Raw genomic sequence first — 13,020 nt, 5'->3', positions numbered from 1 at the left:
CATCAGTACTTTATGAACCACTTCAATCCTCTATTACCACTCTATGCATCTAGGCTAAAGTTTAATTCCGCTTGGGACAATGTGCGTTTAAGTCAGGGTTCTTAAGAACTCTGAAGCCCATTTTGGCTTCTTAGAACAACAATGCTGAAGAGTAAAAATGCCATGTTGACCCTGAGGCTAACCCTGGGAGCTGTGGCTGTTTGATTCACTCACAATCAGTGGCAGTTTGTGAGCAAAAGGGCTAGATTTTAGAAATGGGTCTTCTGCCACTAGGGTTCGGCATGTTATTTTTTCTTTTAGACTTTTTCTTTTCTCTAAAGGTATTCAGAAGGAGATTAAATGAAAGAGTCCTGATAATATTCATTCTACATAACATATTAGAGGTGTTGGTAACATTCATATTCACTCATTATTAAACAAACATTGGCTAAACACCCAGTGACAGTTAACTGTGTTAGAAAATAAAAAGAAAAGGTCATGAGTAGACACAGAAGCTAGGTTATAAAATTAATTCTTTTGTGATTTACCATAGTGTTTTACAAACTTCTGGTTTCTGAGAAAATGAGTCACTTCTCATCTGACACAACATATAGGAGATCAGAACATGCCACCCCAAAATATGCCCGTTTGGCGTAAGGATTATTTTGTGTTAGAGGCAAATGAGAATCAACAGATGAAAAAAGAAGCCTTCTGGAGCATCCCTTATCTGAATAAAAGTAGAAACTTTTGAGAAATAAAACGGCCACAATCCCCTCTCCCAGGGAATTTTTATGACCAAGAAAAAGAAGGAAAGTTGCCACCAACTTAGTTTGCTCCATAGAGTTACCTTCCCAGTTTGCTGCTCTTAGAAGCCTAAAAGCCTTTGCCTTTGTTTTATCACTTCTGTACATAATATTCTTTGCTGAGATGCTATAAAAGCCCAAGTTTTAACCTTTTTGAGTTACCCATCACAGAGATTTCTCCCACTTGGTGTGCTCTGATGCATTAATAAACTGTTTTTCCTCTTTTTCATCTGTCTTTTATTGGTCTAGTTTTCAGGGACTCAGAGAAGGTAGGGGTGGTAAAGGGGAAAAGTTTTTCCTTCTCTACAGTGTCAGGAAAGACCCCAAGGACAGATCAGAGGAGATGCAAAGTATCATGGCCAGGCCTGTTGTTTCCTCTTTCTTTGTGCAAAGGCAGTAAATGAAATTTTCCTGATAGTTCAGACTTTCAGCAAAATATCCACAAGTCAGGACAGTTGTATCTCCAAATAATAGAGGATATGCTAAACACATCCTCATAGTAATAAGAAAAGACAACGTATTAGTCATGTCTTTTATTTTGTACTTTTGATGCTTTGACATTTTGAAGCCTTGCTGATCCTGGAAAGACTGCCGCTCCCAGAGCTAGTTAATTCCTAGAGAGAGCAAACGAGCTGCCTGTGAGCAAGTCTTTCATATGCAAATCAATTAATCCAGAGTCCATATCCCCAACCACCTCTTTTATGAGATCTCTTACTCCAGGCCACTATTCCCCTGCCCTAATACTCTAGGCCAGGTACCAAATGACTAGGGACAGCCCCTTATATCCCAGGGCTCACTGAAATTATGGAAACAAATTCATCCTAAGCCTGATTACCCTATCTCACCCACTCCTTGCCTAAGAAATCACAATATGCCTGCATTTCCCCCTCACTCCCTCTGCCTCCTGACCAAGCTGGTGCTTTTCCATGTGGACCCAAATAGTGTGCCACTCCTCTTGGGATCCATGAATATAAACTCTCTCCTCAAGACCGTCATTTCCATATCTGCATGTCTTACCATACCTTATTAAAACAAATTGCAGTTACCCTTAAAACAGCCACACTGCTTTTCTGACATTTTCAATCCCATTCTGCATAGTCTACAGGAGCAGAAGATGAAGTTCCTTGAGAGAAAATCAGAGCAGAAGGTGTGAAAATTAACAAAAGGGAACCTCATTCTGAATGGAGTCAGGGGGCGCCTGGGTGGATCAGTAGGTTAAGCGTTCAGCTTTGGCTCAGTTCATGATCTCATGGTTCATGGGTTCAAGCCCCAAGTTCGGTTCTGTGCTGACAGCTCAGAACCTGGAGCCTGCTTCAGATTCTGTGTCTCCCCCTTTCTCTGCCCCTCCCCTGCTCACGCTCTGTTTCTCAAAAAAATGAATAAATGTTAAAAAAAAAATTTTTTTAATCTCATGAAACTTAGGAATCTTAAAAAAAAAAAAAAAAGAATGGAGTCAGAAGGTTGGGAGAGCTCTCACCCCCTACTACACATTGTTAATTGCAAATCCAACAAGTAGAGAAAGATCTTGCACATGGATATTACTTTACCACCACAGCAGGAGAAAGGAAGGCTTTCCTCCTTCCCCAGCAACAGCCCAGTCAATGAGAGACTGTCACAATTCAGTCAATGAGAAGCCACTAATACTCCTAACTCCTAATTTACTGCAATGGGCTCTTTGTTTATAAAGACCCTCCCAACTTCCCCCCTTTCCTCCATAAAAGAGTGTTTCTCTCCTTTGTTCTGCAGACTTGCCTATGGTTTTGTTATAGCTTGCTTTTTCTGGATTGCACTTCTCTATTCTTGAATAAACCCATCTTTTGCTGGTAAAATAACAGTTTTGTTTTTAAGGTTAACAAAGGACAACTGAAGCATAGGTAAGAGGGGGTCCAGTGGGACAGAAAGGACTTGCACTTGTCCACGGTGTCCTAGTAAGGAAGGAGATGGGGAAAAATACTTAGTGTAAAGTTAGTATGATGTTATGATTTATAATAAATATATAGTTTGGTCTTCATTCACTCTTCCTGGCTCACAGCACCCAAAACATTTGGAAGTTCTGATAACAATGATTAGAGCTTCTTTTGTTATAATATTTGGTCTTTTTTCATTTGTTCTGAAATTGCTTCAGAGCCATAATGGTGAAATGGATGTCTTGTTATTCGTAACAAACCCCTTTCAACCACAACTGAGTTTTTAGTTAATGAGATGACTTTTGGAAATCCCCTAAGAATGGGGAGCTGGTTGACAGGGGAACCAACCATGAATAGAGAGTTGGAGTTGGAGTCCCACCTCTTGACCTCTGGGGAGGAGGGAGAGGTTGAATTGTGAATTAATCACCAAAGGCCAATAATCTAATCATTCATACTTATATAATGGAGCTTCCATAAAAACCCGAAAAAGAAGGGGTTTGAAGAACTGCCAAGTTAGTGAAGATGCATCTATATGTCAGGCCCTAAATTCCATGGACACAGAAGTCCTGGTGTTTAAGATCTTTCTGGACCTCACCTTGTGTATCTCTTTATTTGGTGTTCATTTATTTCCTTTAATATCCTCTGTAATAAACTGGCAATCTAGTAAGTAAAATGTTTCTCTGGGTTTTGTAAGCTCCTCTAACAAGTCAGTTGGACCTAAAGAAGGGATTGTGAGAACCTCCAGTTTATAACCAGTCAGAAGTACAGGTAACAACTTGAACTTGCTATTGGCAACTGAAGTAGAAGGTGGGAGGAGCAGTCTTGTGGAACTGAGCCCTTAACCTGTGGGATCTGACCTATCTTCAGGTAAGTAGTGTCAGAATTGAGTTAAATTTATGGAACATCCAATCAGTATCCACAGAAAGTGGAGTCAATGGCTTGGTGGTGTGGGGAGTGGGGGGACCACAACAGAGTTAGGGAACTGTCCACAAACCACCCTCACTTCTGATGCAATTGTACCTTTAGGGGGGTTCCCCAAAATGCCCTCAGGTTTGATCATTGAAAGCTGTTATATTCATGGTTGTGGTATTATTACATGGTTGTGCTTGTGTGTATCTTATAAAGGATACAGATTAAAATTAGCCAAAGGAAGAGACAGATGAGGCAGAGTCCAGAAGGATTCCAAAAGCTGACTTTTTAGTTGTCTCCTCCCCATGGAGTCATGGAGAACATTAACTCCTCTCTGCGATGAGATGTGACAATATGCACTGAATACTGCCATTGAGGGAAGTTCATCTGAGCCTTGGTGTCCAGAGTCTTTACTGGGGATCTGTGGCGATCAGCCTGCCTGCCTCTCCAGTCCTTCTGGGAGATTGAGCTGATACCCAAAGCCCCCACCATAAATCACATCTTTAAACTTTCTGGCATAGTCCAACTCCCCCAGGGAAGAAAAGGACATTACAAGTCACAGAGATTACCTCCCAGAGGCCAAAGGCAAAAGTCAGCCCTCTTTTGGGGCAAAGTTCAATTTTTTATTAGATACTTAAATTGATCAGGGTGCTTGAAAGAAGATAAGACTTGCACTGTACTTCCTAACAGAAGGCTTGATGAACCACAGATGCTCAGAGGACCATTACAGTAAGCCCATTGAAGTGGAATGCTTTGAGAAAGTTCTTGAAAGAGTCTCACTTGCAATCCCTGGTATTTGGGAGCGGTAGGAACATGCAGACTGCTGCCTGCATCTGACTTGGAACATGAAGAAGGTAAGAAAATTATTGATGTTACCACTATTCAGCAGAGGGAAGCTAGGAAGGAAATAAGGTACAATTCAGGATTTTCTTATTGGACAAAAGTTGCCTGGCTCAAAATCTCTGGTTGGATCCCACCCAGAATAACTGGTTGCCAGATCCTTGATATTGTGGAGGTCATCCCTATGGCTAGGAGCTTGATTGTGATGAGCAGGATTCTGTATTAACTCAAAAACTCCACTGTAACTGTGGAAAGTTGGAATTTCCCCACACATCTGTGTATGATGTGTCAGAACCTGGATACCTGTTATGACAGTAGACATCAACTGCCAAGAGAGATCTACAGTTAAGTAGAATGACTTTTGCCTCTTTCCCTTGTCCCCCTGCACCACTCTGGGGGTGCCAGAAACTATGGAGTGGGTGGAGACTGAAATGACAAAGAAAAAAGTCCCTTCCCCTACTGAAGGTCCCCTAGCCAGGGCTCACCCTTGAGCTAAAGGTAATGGAGATCCTTTGACTTCTGTTGAGATGGAAATTTTAGAATATCTGAACTAAATTTTTAGTAGGTGAAATGGGTCATAATTACTAAATACTATCTTTCTTCTAACCAAAAGAGAACCAAAAACTGTGGGGTCTGCCCAATGTTTAGTCAGGGTTGTCACAGGAGATGTCTCATACCATCACTGAAAGTAATGTAGAAGAGAAGATGGTAACATTGTGTGTCAACTATACTTCAATTAAAAATAAATAAATAAATTGGGGTGCCTGGGTGGTTCAGTCGGTTAAGCATCCAGCTCTTGACTTTGACTCAGGTCATGATCTCACAGTTCGTGGCTTCAAGCCCCACATTGGGCTCTGCACTGGCAGCACAGGGCCTGCTTGGGATTCTGTCTCTCCCTCTCTATCCCTGCCCCCACTCACATGCTCTCTAAATAAATAAAGTGATACAAGAAAAATAAAGGCAGTTCCTATCGGTAGGCCAGTGAGTTCAGGCCAATCAGTAAAATAAACACTAGTTTTTGGGGTGGTGGGGTGGTGGCGTGGTGTAAAAAGATCAGTGTTTGCTAGAACTTGAGGAAAGGAGGATGAGTAGGTGGAACACAGGGGATTTTTATGGCAGTGAAACTATTCTATATGATACTGTGATAGTGGATGCATGACATTTTGTATTTGACAAAACCAATAGAAGTGCACAATAACTGCAAAGACTAAATCCTAATGTAAAGTATGGACATTAGTTAATAATAATAATAGGGGCACCTGGGTGACTCAGTCAGTTAAGCATCCAACTTCAGCTCAGGTCATGGTCTCACAGTTCTGAGTTCCAACCCTGCATCTGACTCTCCAGCTCAGAGCCTGGAGCCTGCTTTGGATTCTGTGTCTCCTTCTCTCTCTGCTCCTCCCCCACTCATGCTCTTTCTCTCTCTCTTTCTCAGAAATAAACATTAAAAATAAATTTAAACAATCAAAAAAAATTAATATGTCAATATTGGTTCATCAATTGTAAACAAATGTACCACACTAATACAAGATGTTAGTAATAGAGGAAAGTGTGTGGAGAGAGAAAGTCTGGGGAGAGATATATAGACACTCTGTACTTTCTGCTCAATTTTTCTATAAACCTAAAACTGTTCCTTAAAAAAAAAGTCTATTACTTAAAAAAAAATTTTCTCACAGATTTATGATCCCTAATTAATGGATAAAGATGACACTGCAGTAAACTGAAAAAAGGATAATCTTTATATTAAATAATGACAGATCAACTAGATCCAGCTGTATAAAAATAAAATGAGCCTTTATCTCTTTCCTACAGAAAACTCACACCCACATGGATCATAAATCTAAATATGAAAGGGAAAGCAATAAAGCTTTTATAAGAAACCCTAAGAGAATATCTTCCTGATACTGAAGTAAACGAAGGCTCTTATAGGACCTAAAAGTACTGACCACAAGGCAAAACCTGATAGGCTGGGATGTTTTAGAATTAAGAGCTTCCAGGGGCACCTGGGTGGCTCAGTCAGTTAGGTGTCTGACTTCAGTTTGGGTCATGGTCTCATGGTTCGTGAGTTCGAGCCTTGCATTGGGCCCTGAACTGCCAGTGCAGAGCCTGCCTGGGATTCTCTCTCCCTCTCTCTCTGCCCCTCCTCCACTTGCACTAAATAAATAAATAAATAAACAAACTTAAAAAAAAAGAATTAAGAGCCTCTGCTCAGCAGCATGAAGGCAGGCCAGCGAACAGGGGAAGAAATGTTAGGATGTGGAGCAATCTCCAAGATGCGTTGATAACAGGAAGGGGTGTTACACACAGGGCAGTCACCAGAAAACAGCCTGGCATCTCCTCTGCAGCCCAGCCCCATTTGATGCCATAGTTCTAAAGTGAAAAACCTTCAAATGATCTTCTGAGGGAAAATTTGCATCTTTCCTTGAGGTGACTATTAACGGACAGATTCACTCAAGCTGAAAACCTAAACTGATAATGTTGCCACTTGTGATCATTGTCACAGCCACCTCAGTCAGCCATGTCCCCATCTGTGAGGTACTAGAAAACATATATGTTGGTCTCTGCCCCGGTTCCTGGCACAGAGGTCCTAAAACCTTAGAGATCCCTAAGTGCTATGAGCACTAGGAGCATCTTTTGTTCTGATGAGGTGACTCTGGGTGGGCTGCTGGGTGGAGGCTTATCCCCAGAAAGACCAAGCCATGATTAGAAGCTTGGAGTTTTTAGTCTCACCCTCTCCCCCATCCTCCAGAAAGGGGAGAGGGGCTGGAAATGGAGTTAACAATTGATCATGCCATGAAGAAAACTCCATAAAATCCCAGTAGTGGGGTTCTGGGAACTTCCAGGCTGGCAAACACATCCACACCAGGAGGGTGATGCATCCCAATGTCATGGAGACAGAAGCTCTTGTGCTTGGGACCCTCCCAGACCTCACCCTATATATCTCTTCATCTGGCTGTTCATATGTATTCTTTATCATATTCTTTAATAAACTGGTAAACATAAATAGGTGTTTCCCTAAGTTCTGTGAGCCACTCTAACAAATTAATTGAACCCATTGTTCTGGATATTTGTCTTTATCTTGTTAATTATTTAAATAGTGGGAAAAAAGAGAAAAGTAATTACCATGACTAAGAAAGTAGGGTATCTAGACCTTAAAAATTGAGGCTGTTATTCATTAATTTATTGTGCAAGGGAATTCTGAGAAATCCAGCAACCCCTGGGGGAAAGTGGAGCTGAGGGCAAAGGACAGAGCCAGAAGGAAGGACCTTCAACCTGAAAACTACAAGAACTCAACTGGATTCTCAGTTGATATCAAGAGCAATGTGTAATTTATACATATTCAGTTCAAGGAAAAGTATCTTCTGGATGTCCCAGGGGCTACCAGCCTAGGAAATTCTAGAATAAATCAGTTCCTTCTTACAATCCTAAATAAACCTTACCAGAGGGCAAATGCAGGTGTTTCTTTCTGGGATGTGTTCTTGCCAAGAAACTCCTCCAAAAATATAATGAAAGTCAAATAAGGAACATTTGGCTAGCATACCCTATGAACACATCCTCTGAAACTTCCACAAGCAAAGCACACCCAGCAAATCAATGTGAAGAAAATGAGGACCCAAGAAGTAAATGAGACACACCTTTTTCTATGCCCGGGCAGCAGGATAGGCCATGATGCAAAGTGGAGAGAGCACAGGCCAGAAAGTGAGGTACCCCATCTTGAGTCTGTGTTGCACAATTCAGTTCTCAGTCCAATGTCTACATTCCCAAATAAGGGAGTTAGGGAGTTAGACTAGGCAATCATTATGAATACTTTCAGTCCAGGAGCACCTGGGTGGCTCAGTAGGTTGAGTGTCTGACTCCTGACTTCAGCTCAGGTCATGATCTCAGGATTGTAGGATCAAGCCCTGTGTCGGGCTCTCACAGAGCATGGAGCCTGTTTAATTCTCTTTCTCTCTCTCTCTCTCTTTCTCTCTCTCTCTCTCTCTTGCCCCCCCCCCACTCGTGCTCTCTCTCTCTCTCTCTCTCTCTCTAAAATAAAATAAGAAAATATACCTGCAGTTCAAATATTTAATGAGTATGTGATGATATGCTTTTTTTTTCATTCAGTGTCTTATTTTTCTTCCAAGGTTCCAGTTAAGACATTCATTCATTGGGTGGGGGAAATATATATATATATATATATATATATATATATATATATATTATTTGTTATTATGTGGGGGAAGAAGGTTTTATTATAAGCCAGATACTATTCTGGTATAAAGCACAGATGGACACAGAAAAAAATCCTAGCCCTTGTAATGTGATTCAGTTTGAATTTTTTCTTGGTTAAAATGAGGAGGAACTTTGAGTTCTGAGACACAATTGCATAGGTTCACTCTTCCCTGCTCTTCCCCAAGTGTAGCCAAATACCCTGAGGATAATTCAGCAATTACACAATGACTCTCAGAGGTACAAAAAAAGTAGCAGACTAGGGAGAGGTCTCGAGGTTTGAAAAAGGACACTCTGTGCTTTATCCCGTAAGTTTTCTTTTATCTCCCATATATGCCAGACTGAGAACTGGACAGGGCTACAAATATAGAACCATCAATGAACATTTTTTATATAGAACAAAATAAAGAGAAACAACAACAGCAAAAAGAAAAACCTGCTCTGTTTGGCCAAAGGTCTGAGAAAGGAGCAGCCAACCAGAAAACTAGCAGGGACATAGCCCAATTCACACACCAGCAGTGACAGCTTATTTGCCATAGTGGCAGTGTCAGAGGAGATCCCTGCCCAACATCTGTGGCAGCTGCTGTGGCAGCTGGAGGCCCATGCCTCACTCCAAACCCAAGCAGTGGTTCCTATCCTGATGGTTCCTTGGATGTACAATGAGGAATTTTGAATAGCAGATGACAACACTGTTAACCATACTCAGAATTCTGGGTTTGTTAGTGCCTCTCCTGCTGGTTTCCAAACCCAATTAAACCTCCTCATGAGGTCAGGTGAATTGATCTGAGACACAATTCAGATCATAACTGACAAATTCTCAGGCATGGAAAAAGCAGCTACTACCAAAATAGCACAACTTGATCAACAGAAAGAAAGGCAAAAATGATCTGGACAATCAGGTGAGGGTCTTCCCTAAGAGATCTCTGAGTTGGGTTACTCAATAACTAGGTCTCAAAAGAAGAAATTGGTGGATAGGCACCAAGGAACTTATGAGCAGGCAGCAAGCCATAGGGGGCTTGACAGACCATGAGGATCTCATGCTGACCAATCTATGACAAATACAGACTATTCTATCCCTCCTGATGACCTAGGTGAATCATAGAGTCCCAGAAGCTTTTACCCAAACCTCTCCATTTTCAAAAGTAAACAAGATTAGGGCTTAGATGAAGTCTCTCTGTCCTCAGGGGATACTAGAGGCCATATGCAAGGTTAGTTTGATGAGAAAATGGGCAAGAATTTCACTTCAGGGGTCTTTTAGATACTGATGCACTGGTGACTATGGTCTCCCAACCCCTGACATCACCAAACAGATAATGTGCTCTGGATTTGGAACTGAGGCCACTACCATCAGGACCTCGGTCCAAGCCCAACTATGGATGGTCCTTTTGATCCCATACCAACCTCCATTGTTACACCTTCACTACTAAATACATTAATGGTATTGATGTATTGTCCCTGTGTATCCCCAATCATCTTCACCCTCTATCCGGATAGGAACTGCTACTGTTAGAGCAATCTATCTTACTGGGGCATGTAGAAGACCATGAATCTGCCCAACTACCAGCACTTAGTGCTCTTGTCTCCCCAAAACAATATTGGCTGCCTGAGCTTAAGGAAGCCAAAGTGCTCTGTGAGACTCTTCATTCAATACTCTGTCTTTGTGTAAAACTTGGGATGCCTGGAAACTTACCATTGATTATAGGTGACTCAATGCCATAGCACTGCCCTTACACTGATGATACCTGACATAGTGACTGCTACAGAGGCTACTGACTAGGCTGAGGGAATTTAGTATGTGACAGTTGACATTGCAAATGCCTTTTTCAGCATCCTTCCATCTGATTATCAGGATTATTTTTCCTTCATGTGAGATGAGTTACAACATATCTTTAATGTCATTGCACAAGGCCACCTAAACTCCCCAGCTATCTACCATCAACTGGTAGGCCATGATTTGGAAAAAACCCTGCGCCTGGAGGCTTTCTTAATGCCTCTTCCTGGTGGGCCCAAACAAGGACACCACACAGCAAGGACTGAACATCCTGTTGACCTTCATGGGGCAACACAGTTAGGCTATTAACTCAGATAAATACAAAGTCCTAGTACCCCACTGAAATTCTCAGGTGTAATCTGGGCCACACAGAACCACATATTCCATTTGAGTTACAGATCTCAGCAACCTCCCCACTTGTGAATTGGAGCCTATGTCAAAAGGACACTGCTACAAGTCATAAGCTCTTGTTGGGCTTTTGGACCCATGAGCTCCTTGATTTGGCCGAAAATTACACACCCTTTGAGAGATAATTGTTGGCCTGTTGTTGGATATTGGTGGATACTAAGTATATGATCCACATCTGTGAAATAATCTTAAGACCAGAAATCCAAGTCATGTTGTGAGTCTGAGCAGAGGTCTCAAACTGCTGGGTATGGGTGGCTCAGGATCATCCGTAGTAAAGTAGAAATTGTATATACATATGTGGACAAAACCACTTGGGGCCACTTGGGGCCTCACAACTACATAGAATGGTCTCAAGAATCCCCCTCTGCCCACCAGGCATATTGGTAGAGGAGCCACTGGCCCAGATATAAAGACCCTCTATAAAGGAGGGGTGTCGCCTTAGAGATCGGGACTGGCTGGGGTGGCAAAAGGATCAACATGACTTTGGCTAGAGATTTACTCCACCCGTCCTTGGAAGAAGAAAAGAAAAAACATAAAAAGAAACGGCTAGTTCAAAGCTCAAATTCCTATTTTATGGATGTAAAATGCCCAGGTTGCTACAAGATTACCACGGTTTTAAGCCATGCTCAGATGGTGGTTCTTTGTGTAGGCTGTTCAACAGTGTTGTGACAACCAACAGAAGGAAAGGCCAGACTCACAGAAGGGTGTTCATTTAGAAGAAAGCAACACTAATGATCACACAACTTCTTGAATTTGTGTTATATTGCAGAAAGCCTTATCAGTTCAATAATTCCAGTTAATCCACCAAGATAATGTAATTACGTTTAATTTTGTAAGGTATACAATAGTCATCTCCTATTTTGGTGTCAGTTTTTCAATAAAGTTTTGATTATGGGGGAAAAAAAACCAACCTCTCAGAACTGCATGGACTTAGTTCACTGATGGTCCTTTACAGTTAGCTTCTATCTGGCTAGAAGACAGTGCACCTGACTTCCAACCTGAAAGACTTTGTCCCTTAGCAAGTGCAGAAGGAATGTTCAGCACAATGGGAAGAGCCTCATGCAGTATGGATGGCTCTCTAGTCCTCTTCAGTGAAAGAGTCCTACTATATTTCATTGATTTATGGGCTGTGCTAACAGCCTGGCTATTTGGTCAGGCCACTGGCAAGCCTCAAACTAGTATATAAAATAAGCCCCATTGTAGAAACAAAACATTTGGATAAAGATCAATTTGCTCTTAATATGCTTTTTGTTACCCACATAGATGTTCATCAGAACACCTCCTAACCTGACAAGGAGAAACATAAACGAAGCATGGGCAAACCATGCTTGTCAACTAAACACAGGAACTAAAATGTCCTTTACCCCAGAACAAGCAGATGTTGTGGATTCTGGATCCATGAGAGGGTGGCCCATGGCAATTCACACTAGACTAAGACTACACACATGGACTGACTTCAGAAGACTTTGAAACTGCATAGAAAAGCTGTCCTGACTGCCATATCACAGACAAGGCAAAAAAAACCCTGCCCAGAGACATATTCCTGAGCCAATGGGTCAGATGTTGCAGGTAAATCATATTGAACCTCTCATCTCATCCAGAGGGTTTTGCTGGATCCTGACTGCAGTTGACACTCTCTGGATTTGGCCTAGACATTCCCATGTATTCCATTGACTCAGGCCACACTATCCAGGACCTACAAGCCCACATTTGTTTCTTCCTCAGGTTTCCTGAGCACACTGAATCTAATAACAGCCCAAAGCCACATATCATGTGGCATATAATGGAGCTTCCATGCCCCCATATCATCTCCAAGTGACAGGGCTGATTGAGCATTTTAATGGACAATTAAAGGACAGGCTTAAGCAGCTGGTAGGAGGGGGTAAGATAACCCCAGGCTGTACTATGGTGAGGGGTGAGCAGGGGAGAACTCTGGGCCTCAGGGCAGCAATTTCCTGAAAGGGCACTTGTTATTTGCACCATATGTTTGATCAGGTTGTTTAACCCTTTCCTCTAATTTTACACTTTTGGTCTCTGTGAGGAACAGTGCAAGGTCCTTCTATTCCCTTCAGCCCCTTTCTGAAGACTCACATAGATGGGAATTTGGAAGAGAAATTAAACAAGGAGTGGGAGTCAGTAGCCCCTTCTTCATTTACCCTCCAGGGTACAAAGCATGGGTCTTTGTCTACAAGAT

At 41.9% G+C, this 13,020-nt stretch overlaps 1 pseudogene; it reads left to right on the top strand.

Moving 5' to 3' along the window:
- The first annotated feature begins 11,257 nt into the window (after nt 1-11,257).
- Nucleotides 11,258-11,726, top strand: LOC112868332 (small ribosomal subunit protein eS27-like pseudogene; annotated as a pseudogene).
- Nucleotides 11,727-13,020: the final 1,294 nt, after the last annotated feature.

This window comes from Puma concolor, chromosome C1 (assembly GCF_028749965.1).
Source record: "Puma concolor isolate L17-30 chromosome C1, mPumCon1.1.hap2, whole genome shotgun sequence".
Lineage (NCBI taxonomy): Eukaryota > Metazoa > Chordata > Mammalia > Carnivora > Felidae > Puma > Puma concolor.
Note: the sequence above shows the minus strand (reverse complement) of the source record. Positions and strands in the feature narration are given on the sequence as shown.